General features: G+C 40.8%; 1 protein-coding gene across 4 annotated transcripts in view; it reads right to left on the minus strand.

Moving 5' to 3' along the window:
- Nucleotides 1–24,510, minus strand: part of ARHGAP6 (Rho GTPase activating protein 6) — a 316,497-nt gene that overhangs the window by 92,299 nt on the left and 199,688 nt on the right. Inside the window, exon 1 of one of the 4 annotated variants that reach the window (XM_032100638.1) lies at nt 119–207. The exons of the other annotated variants lie outside the window; for them this stretch is intronic. The gene's annotated coding sequence lies outside the window, so the exon portion shown is untranslated. Of the gene's footprint in view, nt 1–118; nt 208–24,510 lie in introns of those variants that run through there. 4 annotated transcript variants of the gene reach the window in all.

Raw genomic sequence — 24,510 nt, forward strand, 5'->3', positions numbered from 1 at the left:
AAGGCAAAAACAGAGGAAGACAATTAAAAAAAGAAGAGAACAGTATTGGTGGGGGGAATGGTAACAATAAGCAGTATTGGACAGACAAAACTTTAATATTGATTAAAAGGTTACTAACCTTACAGCACAAGCAGAAGCAAGAACACCGAATTCAAGTGGAAAACGTTCAGCCTTGTTTGTTCTTAAAGCTAATTTGCAAGTTAAGACCGGACTGAATGCCTTCATTTGTTTCTGAGAACCAAAGTGAGACTTTTAGAGAAATGAGAATAAGGAACTGGTATCAGAAAAAGGAAGATAAAAAAATAGTTCATTTGAATGAGACTAGAAAAAAACAGAGGCAACAGCCCTCTGCATGTAGGCCAGTGGATCTGAACGGCAACCAAAATCTTACATTATCAACATTTTGAGGGATCTGTGCATCTTCTTACCTATTGGCTTACCATGAGAAGACTTTCAAGGTCACAAAGGACAGCTCAGAGCCACAATCCACTGGGAAGCCCACTGGCACATTAACCATTTGTAAACACAAGAAATGCATATCTCTGAGTCCATGCTTCTGAAAACCTGTCTCCTAAGACGGAAACTTCGCAAGAGGAAGTCAACTCTCAGTTACATGTCCATGTTATTACCACCTTGCAATGACTTATAACTGTCATCTATGATTTCAGAAGGTCCATTTTCATTATTACCCTGACAAAAGACATGAAGTGACAAGAGAATGATAAGTGCAAACAATCTTTTTCTTTCACACATAGTTCACTTCTACAAAAATGCTCACTACTCCAATGTCACTTGCTCCAGAATCCCTTCCCCATGTATTTACCACTTCGAAATTTTGAAAGCAGCATTACCCAGTTTACTAATTCCCACCTGACACAGAATTATTCCCTTATTTCCTCACATATAAGCAAGGAAGAACAAAAGGTAAGCTCAACTTACCATGAAGCAACATATCCACTACTTTCACATTCCTCTTTCAGATAAAAAGTTACACGCCTGGATTTAAGTTCTATTCCCTCACCATTACCTTTGCTATACGGCCTTTCACATCAGAAGAAGGCATACAAGCATAACATATTTGCATGGAGCAGACAACTTGAGGAAAATCACCTGCATCTTGCCGAGCTCCTTTTTCTTCCTACAGCTACTGACTTATGGCTGGGAAAAAGGAACCTCTATAAATGCACATCGTATTTGGCATAGGGCACTGCTGAAACTCAAGGTTTGTTGCTGCCTGCTCCGAGCTTCCCTTCCCCCTCCCCAAGCTGAACCCCTTTGTTCCAAGCGCGGGCAAAACCAAATGTAACTCAAACTCTTCAGCAGTGTCTGACTGGCCGGTCACCCCGGGTCCGCCCCCAGTCCTCCGCTTTCCCCTTCTCTGAATAAAAGAGAGGACCAAGGCGGGGGGAAAGGGGAGGGCCGCCCTCTTGGCTTTGCAGCTCTTTCTGCGAACATCTGTGAGTATCTGTTTCTTTTGAAAGCTTCTAATTGGGGGAAATTAAGCAAGCTAAGAGCTATATTTCTCCCTCTTTGCTTCTGCTGGTGGTATTAGATTTGCAGCTACCATTTTGCCACTTTTAGAGCTACTGAAATGCTGGATTGCCCGGGCTACCTCTCTAGGCTGGTCGAGGCTTTCTAAGGCATTGAACTACAAGCCTAGCCGGTAAAAAGCTGTAAGTATACCCCCACATCGGTAGAGAGAAACAATGCCTGAAAAAAACCCTTCATTTTGTTTAGCCACAGGCAACTGTCTTTTGTAAGCCAATTAACTGGGCAAAAATCCTGTAAGAGACTGAAAGGGACAGAATGGGGAAGAAAACCAAGATGGGAAAAATGACAGGAAAAGAGTGGAAACCTCCAGCAGATTGTAAGGGACATTACATGACCAACCTGCAACCTGAAAGAAGATGGAGGAACTTCCCAAGATCCAGAATCGAGTTGGGCTGAGAGTGTAAGACATGCTGAATATCCCACTAGAGACAAGTGAAAAAAGTAGATGAAACTTTGGGAAAAGCAAAGGCATGCTGGTATAAAGCAAAGAATAAAATAGAGAAAGAGAACTTACAATAAGAAGATGAAAATCTATGTGAGACTACATGAAATTAATTGAAATTCATCTAGAAAGCAAAACAGTTATGATTTCCCCAAGGGATTAATATCTCTGTTTCTCTTGATACAAGTTCACATGCAAAGACTATTTATTATTGTTGCCTAAAAATTTCAGCAAAGTACAAGTGTTCTCAAGTCTAAAGCATCCATGGGAAATTTTATCTTCTTGACAGCTAAAATCAACCAAATTGCAAAGTCTCAAATATCATAACATGACGAAAAAGAACAGCATGAAGTGACTCAGGTATTTTTTTTCTATCACTTACATTCTACCATCAAAGCCATGTAAAATGACTGAAAAACATTCTTTTAAAAACAAGAGCGTTAAGAATCTTTTGGGGCCCCACAGGGATTCCTAGCAACTCAGCTGTCTGTGGAATGCAGCTGCCCTGGGAGACTTCATCTCTTCACCAAGCAGGAGTGAAGGGATCCCATCAGATACTAATTGTCCAGAGATAATGTTACCAGCAATAAGATCAATTAGAAAATGATCTCCTGAGAGAAGCATTGTGCCATTAACTTAAATGAGTCTGCATGTTATCATATGTTAAGGAGTGGAAAATTTCCACAGAACTTAAAAACTTAGTGCTTGAAGTCCATTTAGATCCCTGTAATCTGATTAGGTCCTTGATTAATGAAGAGAAAGAGATCATTTTGAAGGCCTCTAAGGTAGAGATCACTCCCCTGCAGCTGACAAAGAGAGAAGCTCACAGTTAGAGCAAACACTGAAGAGCCCAACTGGAACATGCTGTTTTGAAAGAGGCAATTAACAGAAACCTTAACTGCAAGGTCAGCCACCCTCTTGGTTCCTCCCACCATTCAGGTTCCCCTCCCAAACTCTCCCAACTGTGTGGGCAGCCCAGAAGACAGCAACTGTCCATCCAAGTGCAGTATCTCTATGAAGAGAACCACTGGTAAGATCAGGAACATGGAGATTTCTAGACACAGGCTCTTTTTTCACATGACTTAGTCTTTTAATTTTGTGTCTGTGCAAGGAGTGTTATTTTAGGCCCAAGTGAGCTCCTCCTTAAGTTAATGGTTACGCATACACCGTTAACTTGAAAAAGCATGCCTGCTATTATTATCAGATCATATGTTCTCTCACATGTAGTTATACAAAGCATGAACTCAGATCAAGTTAAGCATGGCACAAGGGACAACAGTTTTAACAGTAAAGACTAAATGGAGGGGGCAGAAAAGATCAGAAATATGAAGATCAAGGTTAAGGAAGGAACAGGAAACTCACATCTCAAGGTGGAATTCCTTCAGCCCTGGTGAATGTCAAGAGGTGCGGATCAAATTCCCTTGATCATACTTTGTAGAGACAGGTAATGTACTTATTCATTTCCTGAGCAGCCCAGGATGCATCCAGATGCTTAAATAGTGTCTTCCTTTATCCTCTTCCACAGATGCTTGGGCAAGATAAAACTGGTGGCACTCAAGCATTCATAAAATGAGAGAGGAGTCTTCCAGAGAAGAACCGGAGCAGGGAGAAAAGTCAGTTCACATTACAACCCACAAACAGAGGAAGGAACTGTAACAAATAAGTTCTGTGCCTCATGAGCTCTCATAACAGACACAGTCTTCCTTCATCAGAATATGGATAAATTATCTCAGTAAAGTTTCTGCCTTGGTGTAATATGCTAATCTGTAATGATTAGAGAAATGTAAATATTGCTGTCATCTTCAAAGCACTGCACAAACAATAACTAGCTAATCAATGAACACTGCACTGGGGACTGCTAACACAGGATTAATGTGTTCATAGGTGTGTAGGTGGCTAATGTTCATGGTCAGCATTTAATTTATGTGCCTGATTTCACCTTCCAAGAAAGGTCACTCCCTTAAGGCAGGTCATCTGTCTGCCTGCAAGGGAAGGGTGAGAACCAGGAAGCAGTGGCTGACTCAGTGCCAGACCCCGCCTGACAGTGGAAAAAGCAGCTTCAGAAAAGCCCTGGAATGGTCCCAAAACCTCCCCATCTCCCGAGCCAAGTGAAGAGAGGGAGAGAAAACTTTACAGCTTAGGCGGGATGAGGCCGGAGATGGCTGACATTTCAAACAATAGCATACTAAATGGGAAAAGTAAACCTTGGGACACAAAGCAGGTCTGAAGCAACTCAGTGATACAGCACCTTGCAAGCACCCAGAGAAAAAGTGGGCATGGGCATGAGAGCACCCCAGTATTTCTCTTTCAAGCCATCCATCAACCCATGTGTTCAGGTTGTCAGAGCCAAAGAAACCTGGCACCACCTCAGCCAATGTCCAGGATTTGTTATCATTTTGAGAACCTGATAATCTGTCTGATAAGACCCTGAAAGGTAAGAGATGCAGGCAATGCAGCACTATCTCTCTGTGGGTAAATAGTTCCTGTCATTACATGCCTGTGAGCACATCTACAGCCTGAGGGGGATGACCCATGAGTGACCAGTCTTAAAATACAGTAAGACCACGTTAATAAGTCTCTAGACTGACCACGTGCACAGCAAATCAAGATTTTTCTTTGTAACCCCATTAACTGGGAGCTCTCCAGTTTAGCTTTCCCCAACCTGCCACAGCCATCTCTTCTTTCGGACCACATCTTGCCCTACCCATTTCTGAGGTCCATTCTGAGTGGACAGGTCGCTCCACTGCCAAGCAGCTGTTTTGTAACAGCAAGGTAACTGCACAGGATTATCTAGATGTAAAATCTTAATTGGTGAAAGCTCCTGCACATTCAGCTACCATAAAAAACCCTCCAGCTTCTGTTCTCAATTGTTATCTCCTATGTAACATATCTGTTAGCAGAGTTTAGCAATCAACAAGTGGTACTTTTAATTTGACCTATAGATAATGGTCCCAAATGGTCTCAGTTTGAGACAAGTTTAGGAGGAAATCACCCCAAGACAGTAAGCTAAAAAACATTATGTGGAATGATTATGACTGAAGGCCATGCTGTTACTCTTCAGCAAAAAACCCCAATGACAACTAGAGAGACTCAGGCATCTTGGTACAACCATTTCCCCAGTCTGCTTTCATTTCCAGGCTAAGATGCTCTGCGTTGTATATGCTGGGAAGAGAGGGCCAGTCTTTGATCATCTTATCTCCCAGCTTGTTTTCCACCAGCCCAGGAGCACAGCTGCTTGCCAAGGGAACCTACACTCTCAACAGTGCAACTTTCCTGCATAACAAAGGAGGCATCCTTGACCCACACTCCTGAGAAGAGGAATCTCACTGCAGATAGCAGAGGCTTTTCCATGGCTGCCTTTGCTTCTGCAGGAAAAGCAACACCCTGGCAGTATGGAAGCTCTCAAAAGCTGAGGGCTGCTACACTCTTACAGCCTGGCTTCATTTTCACCCCTGAAGAAGTTACAACCCAAATCCATAATGACTTCACAACAGTGTGACATGGTAACAGTTATTTTTGAGAAAAATTAGTATTTTGACAATGCATCAGAATTTGGCTCTGCTAACACAGATGCTCCATGGCAAACACATCTAGGAAGGGGTGAACGAACGGCTGCTACTCTTCAGTAACTTGTGTTAGGAGTTCACACTGTTAAATTTAGGTGGCAGAAGCTGCATTTCTTCATCAGTGAGTGTTATAAGTGCAGTTGTTGATGCTCCTCTCCTTATTTTGTTCTCCTATCAGTTTTGCTAATAGAATTCCCCATGGTCAACAGCAGCTTCTTCCAACAGAGATTATTTCCATGCCCATAAATACATGGAGAGCTATGTAACCACCCAGGCTGCACACAATGCAGTGAGAGCTATGGAAATTCTTTCAGTCAGAGACTTGGTGTGTGCACAGTTCAGACACCTCACCACCACCACACAGGCAAAGTGGCAGTGATAAACCCACTGCTTGGCCACGATGCATGGGAAACAGCAGAAATACAAACCAGGATGAAAGACTTGTCAGACCTGTGAATGTAAATAAGCATGGCTGTAAAGAAGTGACAGCTCTACACAAGTGCTGCTGTTACATTAGATGTTAAACACAGCTCCTTGTAAAACTGCATGTAACTATCAATATTTCTGGCAATGTAGATTATATAAATACTTAGAAACAAAGGCCAGGCCTCACTGAAAACTCTCCAAATGTCTTTAGGTTAAAAAAATACTGCAGCCCTTTGTGCTGCAAGGTTGGGCTCACATTTAACACTCCAGGGTATCATATATCAAAGAGAGCTGCCTCTTTCAAAGAGCTGAGTGCCTTTCTTAGAAAGCTACCAGAACTGCTTTCCTTCTTTTTTTGGCAGTTTCATGTAACCAAACTTATCATATGCAGACATTAGGCAACAGAGATAACACTCCATAACTCTCCATATAGTGGACCAGGTCCTGGATAGAAAGACCTACTGCAACTGGTCCAAACAGGACTGCAACTGTCAAAAGTTTCACTCTCAGGCTATGACCACAGCTGATCCAACAAATTCGAATCCAACTGCTTTTAGAAGAGCATCAATTATTCGATAACAAAAGTCAACATATCTCAGTCACCCCTTATCTGCAGCTAACTCTTTTTTAAGTGCACTCTTACATAAGGCTACAGATTTCACATTGACTCACCAGGTTTCACATGCTATGGAAGAGCTTTTTCCAGAAGCTCCAGCAATACAGCACCATGCTCCAGTATCCCACACTAAATTCCCACATACCAGGCACCCCCTGGACATGTCTTCCAGGAACCCCCACACAGGAGGATGGTCATAGTGCAACACTGATGTTGCCAAGGGGGTTTTCTTCACCGGACGTGATCACGGGATGCTTAAGGGAGTCCTCGAAGAAGGCACATCCTCCTCACCACAGCCTCACAGTGTGACCTCTCTGCTAGCCACAGGATAAGGAGCTCACTGCACAAAGCCCCATTCCTTAGGTAAGGGAACCAGTTAGGAAGGGGTTGTACCCACCAGTGACTGCCCCACATGGAGAGGAGAAGCCCCTCCCGAGGTTTGCAGAGCATCCCCTCTGTGTGTCCCTGAGCCTTCCCAGCCTGGCAGCACTTGCACTGACATCTTGAGCATCACCTCCCCAGACACTGACTCAGCTCCCTCCCTCTCCTGCTGCAGAGGACTTAGCATTTCTCTTTGATGTTAGGCTGCACAGAGAGAGCCAGGCGACATCTCCTCTAGATCTCATGCTCTCATGTTCACTGCTATGAAGCTGTGCAGTCTGGAGGACCCAATCTCCCTGCTTCTGCTTTAGTTTGTCTTTTGGGTTTGTGTTGAATATAACAACCTTTTACCATTCAATTTAGATCAGTGCCTTTAGTGGTGCATTAGTACTAAACTACAGAATGGAAACCCAGTCACGACTACAGTTTCATACATGACCTTGTTGACGGAGCAAAATCAGTAGAAACTAAATCAGATTTTCCTTCTACCCAATAAAATTCAGTGGTGCCTCAGGTGAGCTTGTGCATCTACCTTAGAGAATGACAAGGGCAGTGGAAAAAAAATACTCTATCGTAACAATGTGAACCCAAGTCATGTCAGCTTTCCTTTCAAAGACACAGAATGCTGAATTTAATGTTTGTGAACAATTTTGCATATGGAGGCTCTTAGTATTAACAGCTGACCACCTGTTTTCGTTAAAGAACCATTTGCTGGAAAACATGGAATTATTCTGTTCAATTTCCCAAATTACAGTTTTCTGTCTTTAAAAATTGCTGAAGATAAAGACAGGAGTGCTGTTTTCTGACAATAAAATACTATCATCAATTGCATAAACTGGGCTTCAGTTCAACTCTTTTGGACTGTAATGTCATCAGTATGAAGGCAGAAAATTCTTTGGTTTAATGCTACTTTGAAAATACTTAAGAGTAGCTATTCCTAACCATTTTAGCAAGAATTCACTTTCAAGACAACTGCAAATCATTTCCTGTCATTTTTGATCTGAGGAAAACATAAGTAAAAAGAGACGACTACTTTTCTTTCAAGTTTTGTAGGAAAAAAATGAATGTGCAATATCCATGCCCAAAAGGCCTTGAAATAACACTAGCTTAGGTTACTAAATTAAACTGGATAAGATTCTTCTGAGTATCTTAATATATTTCTGCCTCAATCTTCCTAAGTTTTTTACTAAAGCCAGTGGTGACTGATGAGTCTTACAAACTGCAAGTAACCTGCTTTTGCTTTCACATGATACCATTTCTTCAGGTGAGAAATTCCAGTTTATCTAAAGAAAAGTCTGAAGTGGTTGGCTAAATGAGGCACTAAAATATTAGAATCATCCAGTAATTCTCAAAGTTTAGTTTTCAGACAATTTATAAAAGTGTGCTGCATGCCTACAGCTGTCAGCAGCATCAGCACATTCCAGATGAGTGCCCATGAATCAGAGATCCAATAATTGTATGAAAAAGCAGCAGCACACCAAGTTTTGTAAAAAAGGAAAAAAAAAAATCTAATAAATACCTACATGTTCTGTCATGCCAGAGCGTAAGTCACAGTATTAAGTGGAAGACTTATCTGAAACACAGTTACATACAGCTGAGAGGAGAAAACCTTACCTTGAAAGGTATGGGAGGTTTGCATACTGTGTAATTGCACCCTGACCATCACATTTTCTCAACCATTTTCTACCTTTTACAGAACAATGTAAGAATAAAAATGTTAGCATTTTCAGGTACATATAGTTCTTCATGTCACAGGTGTCCATATGTGTTTCCTAGGAAATCACTCCACATTCACTAACAATTCAGTGGAGCTGAAAGACCTCCACTTTGTGTGACCTAAAGAGCAGAAAGAATGCATTGATCAAGTGCAAGTTCTGCTGGTGTCCCTCTAATAACACAGTGCTATTTGGTAGTCACAGGATGCTGGACAAGGGCAGTCAGGTGCCATGGAGGGGATGAAAGCCAGCCTAGAAGTCCAGATGGAAAAAAACCCAAAAAAAACCTTCAGGGAGCTGAATCAATCTATCTGACAAAAAAGCAAGAAAGGACATGGGCAGCAGTTGGAAAAGCTGATGAGAGAGATGAAAGCAGGTTTGTCTCAGTGAGGGAAAGATGGTGAGACAAAGGAGAATCTTGCAGCAGGGTGATCCTGAGAGACCCTGAAGGAGCGAGAGTAAAAGAGATTTGGAGATCGGGTGGTGTCACTGGGGCAAGTGAATGAGTCAGAGAAGCAAAAAGGATAAGCCATCTCAAGGTCTGGGTAAGGATGGAAGAGGAGAGGGTTGTAGGAGGAAGAAAACAGCAGACAGGATGCTATGGGGAGGAACACATTCATGTCGCGGATTTCAAACTTTGCAAATTTCCTTTCTAATAACTACTGGTCACTAACCCATGAATATCTAAAACAAGATCTTTTTGTCAGTCTTCCCTTTAGTTCAAATATTTCAGTTATTTCTCTCATCTCAGATGAATCCACAAAATGCCGTAATGAATGCAAGAAGGTAGTAATTATGCTCTACTGAGTTTTAAAATGCATAAAATTGGTTGCACAGGTTTATTACTTTTTCATCCGTGAAAAAAAATGTGCATGCTTCATGCACTGCTTCTCAGCAACTCAAGAGCAGTGAACTTATTCCAGTTAAATACCTCAGTGTCATTCACTTGAAAACTGGCCCTTAGTTCAGTCATAATTTTTTGAAAACGCACAGTGTAATATTGTCATGAATTGTATTGAAGGTAACTTTCTTCTTTTAAACTGCGAAGTGAAACAGAGTTCAAACCTACAAATGTGGGAGCTCTGGTTATGAGTTGTTAATGCTCAAAATATTAACAAGGACATCTGTAAATAAATCTTAGTTCTGAAGAGCTAGGTAAACATGCTTGGTTCATGAAAACAGGGCTTTAAAAGTAAGAACGGCAAAAACCTGTATTTAAGATTCTATACTTGTGCATATTTATGTTTCATTTACAAATATGATTTATGGCTTAATACCTACTCTTCAATTAAAATCAGCAGCCTTAACTCAGAATTACTTCTGATCTTGCATAAAGAACCCAAGGGGGGAGGCAAAGTGCCTTTTTGCAGCCTAAGACTTCCGGCAACATTTCAAAGAATAAGAGTATTAGCCAAACTTTCTTCCCCTGAAATTCAGCTGTAAAATACCCCTAAATTTCAGTAGTAAAACCAAACCCACCACTAAGTTAAAATATGTCATTTTAAACAGACTGTCAATTTAGGCACCTTTTTGAATCCTAAAGTGATTGTCTCTATACTCTGGGATGTGATGTGTGTTTTCCACTCATGTATCATTTCTCCTGGATAACAGCAGGCAGCTGGGTCCTAAAAAATTACAAGGGTTGAAGTCTCTCTCTGGACAGCAATTACTGGAGTACATCTATGCCAGGACAGCCAGTAGAATTCCCCTCCTGCCACAGGTTTGCATCAGCTTTCATTTACTCTATAATACATCATCATTCCTACACAAAAAAGAACTTCATAGTAACCCAAGAGAGTTTTAAAAACTTCGCAAAAAAATAATTGTGGCTGGGAGGAAGGGAGAGGATGCAAAGAAAGGAAGTGATGAGATAAAAAAGGCTTGTCCCACTGACATCCACATCAAACAAAATTTCTTCAGGCAGAACAAGGAATACATTTGTCCCTTGAAAAGTGTACTTTTCAGAGATGCTTGAATCCCTGCTTTCTGTTAGGTAAATAATTTCTTCTCTGTTGTCTCTGTAAAGATCATGCAGTCTTGCAAACGAGGCTGAGCTGGGCAAACATAGAGCCATTTCTCAGCTGAAGTCATAAATTACTTATTGTTTTAATATACTGGAAAATTGGCAGGAAGCGGGGGAAGGTACGTCAGTTACACAAGACTTTAAACCATCACTTATCCTTGCCTTCCATTAAAAACGCGTTAGTTGCTGTAGCAACTGTCAAACCACACTCCGGTTCCTCTTCCTCCAAGATACAGAACTTCTCCAAAACACTCTCACACAACACAGCTCTTCCCCATCCAAAGGACAGGTTTCTGGCACTTTTGCATTGTTTAAAAAGAAACAGGCTCTCCAAGGAGCTGACAAATCCCTTGCAGGCCTTTTACTCCAAGGTATGATCCTGTAGAGAACAAATCCTTGAGAAATCCTTAAAATTCTTGGGTTTTCCCCCCATACATCTACCCTCTTTTTTCTCCTCTTCCTTTTTTCCCCTTCTTTCTGCATTATACAGAATGTTACTCCATTCAGCTTAATGCACCACTACATCTTCCAGCATTAAACAAAATGCCTACACATCTGTCAGATGTCCCTTCCCCTCTCATTCCTTTCATCATGGGAAAGGCACATACAATGGGGACAATGTCACATTGCAAACACACACTGCAAATCTCTACATCATGAAATACAACGGCAGAGACAGGTCTCCCACCCGACACCTGAAGAGAAAACCCCTCTCCACAACCACAGCTGCTCAATCATTCCAAAGGGATCCCTGCTCTGTCACCAATGAGAACAAGTGTTTTCTCACTGGTTGAAATTCTACTCTATGGGACTGAGATTTGAACAGGCTAAAAAAAAAACCAACCAACCAAACAACAACAACAAAAAAACAAAGTGGAGAAGAAACCATTAGCATGACGAGAAAGCTCTGTCAGAAAAAGGACAAAATCACACACTACTGAAGAAAATCTCATGAGGAAGTGGAAACATATTCCTCCCCTTTGTGCAGCATGCCAATATTAATGATAAGCAAAGATCCCTGGGAAGTTCTTGCATGATCAAGGATACTACCCAGGGCAGGATGCTTCCACAATAAAGGGAGGGCTTACCCACCTTCTTACCTCCTTCAATCCTTAGCAGCTCCATCCTACTTCTAACTAGAATGTGATACTTAAAAAAAATGTTCACGCCTAAATGTTTTTTTGTTTTAGGAACACTTAATGCAAGCAAATCTATTGTGCACAATGGGATGATTATTTTTAATTGCTGTTCTGAAAAGAAAGCATCATAGTATTGCACAGATTATCTTCAGGAATGCATATGAATTCTGCTCTTCTTCAAGAGTTTCAGTCTTGGATATACTTACCTTTTCCAGTTTTATAGTGATTCTTCTGAAGCGTGTTGTAGAACAGGGGATTAGTGGTTCCACGTAAAATTATTTTTGGTTCCTCTAGCAATACCTAAACTACCCAGCCACTTCACCTTGCAGTTCATTTCTTCAGCACCATATGCATCACTTTCATTTCTTTCTACCTACACACTTGTTTCTCTAACAGGGCAAAAATGAACCAAAAGTGTACAATGCACTTGTGCTGCCTACAGAAGCAAAAAGCACTGAGGCAGCTATGGGAGAAGGGGTTTGCGTGTGTGTCCATACAAAGTTAATTGCAAAGTAATATGCACAAGCATACCCTGAACCCAGCTTTCTGTGAGTTTACAGTGGAAACAGCTGCATACTGGCCCAGCTACACATTATAAACAAGGTCACTTGACTTCTGGGAGCAGTGACACACCACCACTGGTTTGAACCACAAACCAGTCTGTTCCCCGAGCGAACAGCAATCACTCCCTGCAGTTAAGTAAGGAGCACTGAGGGATGTTTTTACTTGCTCCCAGTTCTGCCCACCAAGAGCAGTCACTCAATAGGTATTGGTGGCTGCTCTTCCTATCAAAAATTCTGAAACCAGCCAATATATTTCTTCTGCACTTAAAGAGATTGTTGGACTGTTCCCATACCCTTGTTCTTCTAGTCTCTCTCTTTTGTAATTTGTGTTTGAGCAGACACTCTAAGCAGGTTTGTTTTGCTGTGCTCACTCATCCTTTCATGCTTCTACTGGTGCTGCCCCTCTTTTACCATATCCTTAACTTTTATGCTACCCCATAATTTATCCAGGCTCATGCACTTACATGACAAGGGTTCAGGCTGCTATGTTAATGAAACAACCCTGAAGGAAGTGCAGGATACCATTTGCTTTTTATTACCACTTAGCATCTGTACATCTTGCACAGAATGAAGAAACAGGGCAGCCAGCATCTCAAGGACACCTTCTGACATTTTGACTGTCAGATTTCAGGCTGCAACAGAGAACTCCAGAGCAATGAACAAGGGCTGCTGACATTTGCACTGAAATTCCCAAACCACAGCTGTGAGACTTACATCCAAAAAAGGTGCGATGGAGTAGAGCCTAACTAATTACAGTGTGCTTAAATACAAAGCAAAGCAAGCACTCCATCCCATTAACTCACCAGCTAAGTTTAGTCAATCTACAGCTAAGATCAGTCTGGAATTAGCCAGAGATCTTCATCCTAAACATAAAAAAACATTCATGCAGTCCCAAAGCCATACACCAGAACACTTGATGTGAACAGACTGGACTGAAAAGTTACTGACTGTAGAAATTCATCACCACTTCTCAGCTGGCATACCAAAGTTCAGCTTTTTTTTTTTTTTCTATTATCCCTATACAAAATTGCCCAGATTACACAAATATCTTCAAATACAGCATTTTAAATGTGATAGCCAGCTGACAGAGTCAGCCATTGAGCAAGAGGCAAGTATTTATAATACTTCTTTAAATACTTCCTCTATTATTTACAGCTTTATGTTACATGTGTTTATGTTACATTATGAGCTGTATCACCCATTTTTGCTGCTCCAATAGTTGCAAAGTTGATCTCCCTTTCAGTACCACACCTATTTAATCTGAATTCTTTTGTTCTAGAATGATAATGTACAAGAAGCTGTGCTTTTCTCAATTATCTTACTTAAACCTGTTGTAAAGGGACACATATTCTAGCCAAGTTTTATTCATATATAAACAAGGTGACACTTTAAAAGCTGAAATTATAAAATGTGGAAGAGCATCTGTCTAACTTCACTACAGAGACAGATTTTAAAATACTTCCTTTTTTTTTTATAACTTCAGTTTTTTAACTTTAAAACATTATCTGTCTGCCCGTAAATAATGAAGTGAATCTGTCCTTTAGAACAAGCAAATATTTGTTAACATTTTCTTTTGAGTTCTGCTTTAGCTACAAACCAAAATGGACCTCTTACCCCACATATCCCACTCCTGGAGCTGATTAGTCAGCTCCCTTTGGATAAAAAAACATCCTAACAAAAAAACCAACCAAACAAAACCCCAGCAAAAACCCCCAGGGCCTAAGGAGAGAGAAAGAAGCTTATACTCATTTCCTAAGACAGGAAGTTTGAGTACATACAGCCTGATAGAAGGAGGGGAAAAAAAAAGCCCTCAAATGTCTGAGCCTAGTAGCTTGGCTACTTCTGAATACATACCAGGATATAGCAAGTTCCTCCTTCTAAAAAAAAGCATTATGAATCATACACTATAGCACAAACCCTTAGGTCTTCTGTTTGGGTTTTTTGGTTTCTTTGGGGGGAGGGGGGATTGTATTCTTGTTTTTAAGTTTCTAAACAAAAAGTTTTACAGCAATACAGAGGAATAAACAACTCCAGGACAGGGCAAGGAAACTTAAGAAAGCTTAGACTAGGACAGATTTTCCCACATAACCACCTGCAACAGTACCAAAAAAGCAAAGAAAGTCAATCTCTTGAGAAAGCAGGAGGTTTTTTTTCCTTTCATTCTTTGGATTTCCATTCTCTTCATTCATGTGAGGAGCTACTGCTGTCCCTTAGAGGTGATGCACTGCAGTTGCACAAATAGCTTCTACTGCATCTCTTTCAGAGGCAGTTTGTAAACCCCGCCCCCCCAAAACCAAACCGCAAAGCCCCCACTTCCCTTAGCAACATTTTCATAGCAAAGATAATAATTTTGCAGCTATCATGTACCATTAGCATATTGAGGTGTCCCTAAGAACTTAAAAAAAAAGAAATAAAATAAGAAACCTGTATTTCAACAAAGTGCAATATAATGACATTCAACAATATAATAAAAAAGTCAACATTATGATGTAGAAAACCATCCATTGGAGAAATGCCTACACTTGACTGTGATGAAAACATTGGTGATCAGGCAACAGAGAACTCCATAACAAGCCTTGGAAAAGACAAAGTATCAGGACCACTGAGGTACAAAGCTTGAATCTGGTGGTAAATAGATTGAGAGTCGTGAGGAGTAAGGGTAGAAGAGAGTAGGCTTGGAAGAAAAGGAGGGGCAATGGTCTTAGAGATGTTTCTGAACTAGATTTGACTCACAACGTGCTTTACTAAAATAAAAATCCCTCACTGTTTTCTACAAAACTAAGCTATCAGAATGTTACTCAAAAATTAACACTGTTGCCTGGTTATCTGAGTGCAGAACTTGATCTATGCAGAAAATACCCAGGTGAGCCATGTAGGCACTCAGAAATGAATGACTACAAGCAATCCTGAGATATTCAAGTATGATTAGCATTTGTTAAATGTGAAAAGGAGAAAGGAGGATGAAACAACACCATGACTATACTGACATAGAATTCATATCAAGCTGTAATGTCAAGATATGGACTCCTATTCACACATGCACTCAAAGAATGTAAGACATTCTGAGTTCTGACCTGCAAAGAAATCTTGCAGAGTTCAGAGAGGAAATTACTTTATAAATGCCCTTACTAATCATGATTCCAGCAGTATTAAATTTGCTGTGGAACTACCTATGATACATAAGTTCTGTGGGTTTTTCACAAGGAATCTCAGAAGGAATATATTGCAAACAAAATTCAATGGAAACTTACCAGTCAGATGCATCTATATTGATCTATCTTGCCTCCATGCCCACACAGATAAGCACAGAGCATCAGAAAAATAGCTGCTTGTGAGAAATAAGCAGAAGCTTATCTCCAGAAATAATATTATTTTTGAAACTTTAGCACATCTGCTATTTCAGTTGTCTGTAATCATCACTCCAAAGATTGACTCTCCTGTCACATGATTTTTACAAAAATTTGGTTTTGTTAAATTAGGCACGCATATACTTGTATAATATGCTACATATATATAAAATACATCTGTGAATGCTTAGAGGGGTAATTTTTTTCTGGACATTCCCTGCTCCCCACTGGACTCTTAGCTGCTGTTGGCATGTACTGCTGTTTCATGTTTCAATTGCTGTTATAGTTACCATTTGCATTACTGTCATGGATCAGGTTAATACAAGTGGGTCGTCCAAATGCTTAACAATAATAATAGAAGTAATAATAACAGGCTCTTCTGCAAGGAATAGAATTTTAGAGAACTTTTCACATCTGGATGAAGACATACCATGAGTTTCTATGCAAAACACACCAATCCTGGAAGCCATGAAGCAGGCTTGTTCAGAGTCACACTAGCCCGGTATTATATTTGAGCTCCATTTCCTGTCTAAACACCACAAGTGCTGTCAGACAGAGATACCAGCAGAGACAGTGGAGCAGAGTCTGGTGTCTCAGTAAACACCCCAGCAGAGGAGGAACAAGAAAGGCACCAGCAGCTGGACACAGCTGAGCAGATGGGAGTGCAAAGGAAGTGTCAGGCTGTACTGGCCAGCACAGTTGGCCAAGCTAAGAGTGAGGCAAAGTTGGCAGGGGGGGAAGAAAAGAGTTTTACTTATCATGTCCCCAGCCAACATTATCAACCAACGCTTGCTTGCCTGTTCTGTTCAAAACTTGATGAGTACTGTCATTTTAGTCTGATTTTTCCAAGCTAGCACAAAATCAACTCCAAGCAGTTTCTAAGCACCAAGGAAGCAGCAATCCACAGCAACTTCCAACACCAGTCAGCTTTGATGAAGCAACCGCATTTAATGAAAATCTATTATGGTCTCAGATTACAACAGGGTGACATTTGTAAGAAAGGTTCTCTCTTTAGCTATAGCAGATGGCCTGAGAAGCTATTGCATTTCACAACCAATCTTTCATAGCACTGAAAGTATGAAAACATACATACACAAACATAAGAAATCTAGAATCCTCCTAAATTCTTCTCTGTGGAGAGAAGGGGGGATAAAAAGAAAGAAAAAAAATTAACAGTGGGAAACAGCATCATCAAAAGAAAGAGAAGCAGTAACAGGTACTGGAAGGCTGCAATAAGGTCTCTTCAGAGCCTTCTCATCTCCAGGCTGAACAACCCCAGCTCTCTCAGCCTGTCTTCACAGGAGATGTGCTCCAGCCCTCTGACCATCTTCATGGCCTCCTCTGGACCTGCTCTAACCTGTCCATGCCTGTCTTACGCTGAGGACCCCAGACCTGGATGCAGCACTCCAGGTGGGGTGTAACAAGGGCAGAGTAGAGGGGCTGAATCCCCTCCTTTGACCCACTGGCCACTTTTGTTTTGATGCAGCCCAGGGCGCCATGGGCCTTCTGGGCCATGAGTGCACGCTGTTGGCTCATGTCCAGCTTCTCATCCATAAGAACCCCCAAGTCTTTCTCTGCGGGGCTGCTCTCAATGACTTCTTCTCCCAGTCTGTGCTCATGTCTGGGACTGCCCTGACTCAGGTGCAGCACCTTGCACTTGGACTTGTTGAACCTCATGAGGAGCTCGTGGGCCCACTCCTCAAGTTCGCCCAAGGCCCCCTGGATGGCATCCTGTCCTGCTGTTATCTGCAAATTTGCTGAGGGTGCACCAATCCCGCTGCCCATGTCACTGATGAAGATATTAAAGGGCACCACAGAATCACAGAATATTGAGGTTGGAAGAGACCTCCAAGATCATCAAGTCCAACCCATGCCCTAACACCTCAACTAGACTATGGCACCAAGTGCCATGTCCAGTCTTTTTTTAAACACATCCAGAGATGGTGATTCCATCACCTCCCTGGGCAGACCATTCCAGTACTTTATTATTCTTTCCGTGAAAAACTTTTTCCTAATATCCAACCTGTACCTTCCTTGATGCAGCCTGAGACAGTGTCCTCTTGTTCTGTCAGTTGCTGCCTGGTGGAAGAGACTGACTCCCACCTGTCTACGACCTCCTTTCAGGAAGTTGTAGAGAGTGATACCGTCACCTCTAAGTCTTTTCTCCAGGCTAAACAATCCCAGCTCCCTCAGTCATTCCTCATAGGGCTTGTGTTCCAAGCCCCTCACCAACCTTGTTGCCCTCCTCTCAAGCATCTCAACATCCTTCCTAAACTGAGGAGCCCAGAACTGGACACAGTACTCAAGATGTGGCCTCACCAGTGCCGAGCACAGGGGAAGAACAACCTCCCTGTTCCTGCTGGCCACACAGTTCCTAATGCAGGCCAGGATGCCATTGGCCTTCTTGGCCACCAAGGCACACTGCTGGCTCATGTTCAGTCGGCTGTCTACCAGCACCCCTAGGTCCCTTTCTACCCGGACACTGTCCAGCCACACTGTCCCCAGCTTGTAACGTTGTAGGGGATTTTTGTGGCCAAAATGCAGAACTTGACACTCAGACTTACTAAACCTCATCCTGTTGGACTCTGCCCATCCATCCAACCAATCCAAGTCTCTCTGCAGAGCCCTCTTTCCTTCAATAGATTGACACAAGCTCCCAGTTTAGTGTCATCTGCAAATTTACTAATGAAGGTCCCATGAGAGTCCTGAGGGACACCATTTGTCACTGGCCTCCACCTGGACCTAGAGCCATTGACCAAAATTCTTTGTGTCCATCCAGCCAATTTCTTATGCAATATTAGTCTACCCTTCAAATCCATGTCTCTCCAAATTGGAGATGAAGATATGGTGTAGGACCATGTCAAAGGCCTTATGGACAGCTAGGTAGATGACATTGGTCAGTTTTCCCTTGTTGACCACCGCAGTCACTTCATCATAGAAGGCCATCAGACTGGTCTGGCATGACTTGCCCTTAATGAAGCTGTGCTGGCTGTCTCAGATCATCCATCCTCCTTGTCTTGTATGTGCCTTAACAATGCTTCCATGAGGATCTGCTCCATGACCTTCCTGGTAACAGAGGTAAGGCTCACCTGTCTAGTTCCCTACATCTTTCTCCCCTTTCTAAAAACAGGAGTGATGTTTCCTTTTTTCTAGTCACTGGGGTCTTTGCCTGACTGCCATGACTTTTCAAATGTGGAGAAATATATTCCATCTTTGGAATAATCAATAATTTAAATAATCTATTACCAGAAACATGAACTTTAAATGACTGGGCGGCACATTCACATTTTTTCTTTGTGTCCATGTGTAAACTTCTTAAAGCTAAACTGGGGGACCAAGGAGTGGTAGTGGATTTTACATTAAATAGAAAATGTCATGCAAAAATTTATGTTAGTAGCGATGTTTCTCAACTGATTAAACTACATGCAAGTCAGTTTTATAAATGCATAGCTCTTGAGGACACATGCTCTTACAACAGTTCTATAAATATGCTTTGTAAAACGTTTATGTGGGCTCAGTGTGTGGGCACATTCACAAATAGATGTGCTAACTCCCTTCTTCCTGATGACCAATAACCAGAAGAGGAAAAAGAAGAGATCCCTTTTAGAATAATAGTCTAGACAGTTCAAAAATAGCATCTGTGCCCTTGCCAGGTACACAGAAAACTGAAAAAGTAGGAACCATGGTGCTTACTAAAACCAGAGTGTTGTTTTGACTGTGTTTTCCATCCACTGTCAACATTCTGGATTTCAGCAAGGAGATTCACACCCATTCAGGTCCCAGAGAAGGCTACTTCATCCCAAGGCTCAACTGAGAAGAACCATCAGCAGGTTTCCAGGTGACCTTCATACAATGCAAAATCCTGAACATTAGGAGTATTGGTGATGCAAAGCGGCAAGAGGTTTCAGAAGCTGAGATGTCTTCAGAGCTTTAGCTGATCCTTTCCCTATTTGTTCTAATGAAGCTCTTTTTTGTTTGTTTGCTAGCTTACGACATATGCTTGGCCTGGGGAAGGAGTTAAAGGTGGCAAGGAAAATCAAATTCGCTCTTTCCTGTCTTTGCGTTTCCAAAAAAAAAAAAATACAAAGAAGAGCTGTTTATTCTGCCAAGTCAATGTGCATGTTCTGTGCACTCAGGATGACATTCCCTCACTGGAGACATGTGGAGTTAGATAACATCAATTTATGTTAAATAATCTTAAAATAGAAACACATACAGTGCTGTTTTAAACTTACTAGATAGTGCTTTCTCGGAGTCTGACTCTGCACGTTGTTTTTTGTTTTCTTTCAGTGTGTGGGAGATATTATCTCATGTTTTAGTGGATGTGGTCATTTTCTCTCTGTGGCCAAGTTTATAAATTCTTGCAGGTTCTGTTCCCACATTTGGGGACTCTACATTTCCCTCAAGATCCTGGGTGAGCAGGAGTTTGTAAAACTCCACTCTGCAAGTGAGCCTTCACAAACCTGAAGTGACTGAAACTAGAGAGCCCAGGGAACGCAAGAGCTGCTGCAGGAAGGTTTATCACGCAATGATCTGGGATGTTAAAGATTTTAATTTCTAAGCAGAGTGCTAATGTTGCATGCACACACTGTATCAATATAACAAAGTAAGGCTGCAACCATCACATCACATCATAGCTTGACCAATTTGAATTGACAATACTGAATTATAAATTACTATGTTTAGCACCACCAAACTTCCAGTCTGTAAACCCTAACTCCATCCTGCTCTTACTAGCTGCTATAAATTTACCATTAGAAACTAAGTACTGTGGAGAGACTAAAGTTTAATTGTTTTATATCTTCTCCTCACAAAGTTTTGATACTGTCAATATGAAGACCGCTCTGCAGGTCAAAACTGATGAAGTCTCCAAGCTGCTAAAGACCAAGCTACCGTAACCTGGATCTACTTGATACCTCTGCCACAGCAAGCATGCTCTTTAAATGCTCCTTTCCCAGTCTTCCACCATGTTGTAAATTTGTCCAGTAGCTAAATAGTCAACACAATACACTATACAGAAGACAGAAAAGAGATTGGGCTTGAAAACACCAGCGCAACTAGAAAAAGAGAAATTTGGCTTAAATTTAACAGGTTTTGTGTTGTGCCTACTTTTCCCCTGCCCCCCCCTTCCTTAACTCCATGGTATGCATCGGCTCTCAAGGGACACTCCCAAAGTCGTTGTCAATCTCTAGCCTTAATTTCCCACAGAATGCATGAAAGTCCCTAAACCCAAAAGTATTAAGTGGAAAACATCAATGCTGGATAGAGTCCAGATCTGATGATACAAAACACAATTAAAGGCTCGGCAATTTAACAAATGACAGAAGCTGCCTAACCACATCAAGAAATATCTTACCATGCACACACTTCAAGGGGTATTTTCTGAAGCTTTATAAATACCCTGTTTCTTGTATTTACACTCTCCAAAGAGTTACTGTCAATGGTACTCATAAAACACTGCACACACAAACCAGACAAATTAAGTGCTGCAGCCAACGGTGATTCCTCCTGGCCCTTAGAAGCAACCATGCTTACACTGCTGAACTAATGATGCATTTTGCAACATTGCTCGGAAGGAAAGAAAACCAGCACACTCAGAAAATCTTACTCTTTCTACAACAGCCATTTTAAGAGAGTAAGGAAATAAGAGTGACTAGATATATTTGTTTAATGCAAAGATGCTAGTATTTTACTCCATGATCTAATTCAAGCAAGAAGCAAAATAAAAGGAAACAATAGAAAATTACTTACCTGGAAAAAAATTCTTATTCCTCAGTAGACTACCGAACTTTATTTCAAAATTACAGCTGCCTGACAAGAACTTGCTCTAACAACAACAAAAAGTTCATAGTCGCTTGGCCTAGCAAGTGTAAGTAATTATTTTCTGAACTGACAAGTCATTATGAGTGGGATTTCATACTTTTAACTGCAAATCTTCTCAAGTATAGATTGAATCCTAACTTTGATCTAAGGTGTCACACCACCATATTTATTACTACATCATATAAGGAGACTCAATTCAACCCAATTTTCACAGAGCAGGCTATCAAAATAACCTGAGGTGACAAAACAGGGTAATGCTGAAGGAACTAAAGCAAATCTTTCCAAATCAATAAAATCCTACACCAGACTTCCAAACTATCCAAGCACCAAATTTGCTTAAGAAGTTAGTATTCATCATTCAAATCTTAGGCTGCAGAAAAAGAATTGTAGGTATCAGACTACCAGAGAAACAAGAAAAGAAAAAAGAAAGTTTTGACCCAGCCATCCGCAGCATGATCCTGATCAGTTATTTATTCAGCCAAGCACGTCACATAAGCACCCCCAACACTACTGCTGCACTTTTGCTCCTAGTTACCAGAGAAATTGCATTTTGGCACCTAGTTCATTGTCTGTAACAAATGACCTTTTCTATTTCGGAGATTAAAATTCTGTGATGAGTGTTTTTCCATCTTCCCAACAGGTGTTAGACTGCAGCAAGTCAGACATGGTGATGTCTTTCAAGCAGCCCCTCCCATGACACAGCACACTTCAAAGCCTCTCATAATGTGGAGTTTAGACTCAGAACCAGACATCTCTGATAATTCAGCATTAAAAAAAAAACCAAAAAAACCCAGATGAGTCATTGAAGTGTTCCTGTTCCTGTAGCAGTAATGGCAGGAATGAAGATAAACAGTGATCATGTGCATGGTTCCTTGCATTTCTAGGTCTTCATACTGGTACTTCACTAAGGGTTTTGTATTTTTTCAGTCATATTGCAAAGTTCCCAAAGCACTGCTCACCTCTAAAATGCATGAATTGGCTTCCCTGGAAATGGCACTCAGCTGGAAAAGAACAAGAGTTATAAAAGTAATAATTACATCAGGGAATAAGAGAAAGAAACCCTCTGCGTTTACATTTTAAATTTATGAAGCACTTTGCTATAGTCAGAATTCATGTAGCATAAAAGAGTGGTGGGCAGACTGAAGAAAAAACAATTTTGACAGCCTGGTTTCCTTTAATTCTATGATTCTACCATCTTCCTTACATCTTGGTCATTCCTTCCCATCATCCATACCTTTAATCCATACTCTACTGTCCACATCAGCATACAGAATCAGAAGCACTCTGGGCACCCTGATACTGCATTATCCTGTACATAGGGAGCAGTTCAATTTTCCATACACCCAGACTGGCATGGTGGAAGACATGTGTTACCCAAAAGCCTAGACATTTCCAGAAAAAAATTTGCTAACAGCCAGTCATCATTCCCTGAGAAAGATGTGCTAATTAGAAAACGAGTATGTTTTTGCAACTTCTTTAAAATGTCATCTCAGGAGCTCCTTGAGTTTTCACGAGGAATAAAATCTCTTCCTGCTTTTTTTCAACATGACCTTTAAATCTCCTCTTGCCTTCAGGTAGCTTTTTCTGCAGCCAAAAGTATAACATTTCCTTACATTGTTACTGATGCTCTAATTATGAGTGCAGCATTTGCCCAGGAAATAATAGGAACTCATAGATTATATTATCTAAACTAACTACTATTTCCCTTCCCACTCATTTGGAAACTATCCCAAATAAAGCCTAACACACAGTTTACAAGTTTCATGCCCACTTGGGACTACATTAACAGCAGCAGATTTGCATGTAAGTAAATGCATCATAATTCTATGCTGTCACAGCTTTTGGTTGATGGACACTTGGAAATTTGCAGTAAACTCTGTGAGGTGCAGAAAAGTTTCTGTGCTTTTAAACCCAACCCATGATTACATAAAAATCTCCATTTCACATTTTATTCTGCCTCTTAAAGCAGAGTTTGAGCCCTCAGACTTGTGCAGTGAATTTGGGAAATATGTTAATTTTTTGAAAACAAAAACCAAAAGGGTCACAGAGTATGTATTTTTTTAAATGTATCTCTATATTTTTCAAGCCTTCTCATGATTTCTTAATGTTCCAGATTGGACAGTTTGGCTGCAAAGGAATTTTACAGAAGTTTAAAAGAGGTATGGCAAGCTATGAGAAGGATGTAAATACATGCATAGCTTTCTCTCTGTCAAAGCATGATTTGCAGATCTCCGGAATAAAAAGGCAGCTGGAAAGCAAAACACTTCTAGGGATGGTTAACTGTAGAATTAATTTGCTGTTGGTTTGGTCATTTGTGAATCTTACACATATGTTCCCACAGTAGAGAGAGGAACCAAATTAAGAATTTCTGTATTTATAGTGCTCCAATAGAAGAGCAGTTCTAGCGTACTACATCTGGAAATGAATATTTGTATACTGAATAAGTTTTGCTATGAAAATTAAACTGCGCAAAACTCTAAGCACAGATTGTGTACCTTCTAAAAATACAAGCAGAAATACACATAACTGCAGTATTGATAATAAATTTTAAAAGCCCCAACATCTACAAGAAATTACACACTTCATTATCAGACTGTGGTTCTACATACATTTATGTCTAAACATATCCTTACTCACACCATACTAAACAAGGCATATTCATTCAGGATATGAAGTCACAACAGCTCAATAGTAATAGCTATCTTCACAGAATTCAGATTATTTTTCACTATGATAAAAAAAAAGTACGGGGAAACTGAGATTATGTCAGTGCTTTACAGACCATTACAAAAAGCAAAAAAGAAGAAAGGCAGAGTTCCCATCTCTCTGGTTCTGCAAAACCGTGTAGAAAAAAAAACCCTCAAATGATGTGCAAAATAAGTTCACTGAGGAATTATTTTGGACTGACACTAGTATCA

The sequence above is a fragment of the Corvus moneduloides genome, chromosome 2 (assembly GCF_009650955.1).
Source record: "Corvus moneduloides isolate bCorMon1 chromosome 2, bCorMon1.pri, whole genome shotgun sequence".
Classification (NCBI taxonomy): domain Eukaryota; kingdom Metazoa; phylum Chordata; class Aves; order Passeriformes; family Corvidae; genus Corvus; species Corvus moneduloides.